The sequence below is a fragment of the Micromys minutus genome, assembly GCF_963924665.1.
Source record: "Micromys minutus genome assembly, chromosome: 3".
Lineage (NCBI taxonomy): Eukaryota > Metazoa > Chordata > Mammalia > Rodentia > Muridae > Micromys > Micromys minutus.
In genome coordinates this window covers 86,519,844-86,521,241 of record NC_137972.1, presented here as the reverse complement: position 1 = coordinate 86,521,241, position 1,398 = coordinate 86,519,844, and the positions used below count along the sequence as shown (strand labels likewise).

Genomic DNA, 1,398 nt, shown 5'->3' with positions numbered 1-1,398 from the left:
CATGTGCAGGGATGTCTGGGCCACAGGAGGAAGAGTCCTCACATTCTGAAGAAGCACTGGTCTTTTTCCTTTCACTTTACCATATGCTTGAGAAAACTCAAATGTACAATATTTCACATTTTAGTATTATTCTATGCCTACAACACACAGGTGGAATTCTGCCTCTCTGCCCCGCCCCACATCCCATAAGCATGCCCACTGGTAATGTGACCACAGTTCTCTACCTGATCAGGACAAGTCACACCGGAGGAAACCATAGTTCTAGGGACTAGACTCAGGCCATAGAGTGAGAGTCTACATCCAGACCCAAGATTGGGAGGAAAGAATTTTAGGGATGGGAGAAAAACAAAAATGAAAACAAAAACAAACCCCCAAAACTCACACCTCATGTCCCTCAAACCAAACCCCCCTAACGGCCAAGTCATGTAATGCTCCTGCCCCACAGTGTGATCTGGATGTAGTTCACTCCAAGCGCATTAGAAAAGAGGAATCGTTCGTTCGGTGACTCTGGCTTCTGCTGACTCTTGTGTGACTGGTGTGGCTGCATGGTCACCACTCAATAGCAAATGTCAGGACAATGGGTGGGTGTGGGGCTCCCTCGGGCCGCTCCTCCCATCTGCTGCTGGAATACATCAATGGTGTCCTCATCCTCCATCTCCAGCTGGGCTGGAGTGTCTGTTTCATTGATTGGTTGTCCATCAAACCGGAATCGAATCTGCCTCATTGACAAGCCCTGCCTCTCACAGTAGGCCTTCATCAGTTTGCTCAGTGGGGTGTGCCTCTTGATCTTGAACTGCACCACTGAGCCATCTTGCCCCGCCACTTTCAGGTTGATGTGGTCGTTCTGTTTTCACACCCTCCTTGGGCTTCTCTTCAGACATGGTTGCGCGGCGATGGCGGCGGCAAGCGCAGCGGGAACCGTGGCACTGGAGCGGGCGAGTCAAGCTCTCTGCCCCGCCGCTCTCCCCCCCAGGCACATTTTAAAGTGTGTGAATAAAATCAACAAGTCAGTCTAGAGAGATGATTCAAAAGTTAAGAGCACTTCTGGGGGACCCAGGTTCACTTCTTGGCACCTACGTGCACGAGGTTATTTTATTTTACTAGTTTGTTCTTGCAAACCAAACCTAGAACCTCATGCATGCTAGATAGGTTCTGTAACAGTGAAGTACACCTTAGCTCTATGTTACTTTTAACCACAATTAAAATTAGTTAAAAGAAAACAAAAGTCTTAGCCAGGTATATTAGCACAAAGCTGTAAATCCCAACACTGGGAAAGCTGAGGCAGGAGAATTATGGATTACAGCTCGCACATGTGCACGCGCGCACACACACACACACACACACACACACACACACACACAAACTATCAATTAATTAAATAAAAATAGATTTGTAGCT

The 1,398-nt window shown here is 47.6% G+C and overlaps 1 pseudogene across 1 annotated transcript; it reads right to left on the bottom strand.

The window, feature by feature from the left end:
- Positions 1–317: 317 nt before the first annotated feature.
- Positions 318–881, bottom strand: LOC308418669 (small ubiquitin-related modifier 3-like; annotated as a pseudogene). The gene has a single exon. The product of its transcript is annotated as a small ubiquitin-related modifier 3-like (transcript).
- Between the last annotated feature and the right edge of the window lie 517 nt (positions 882–1,398).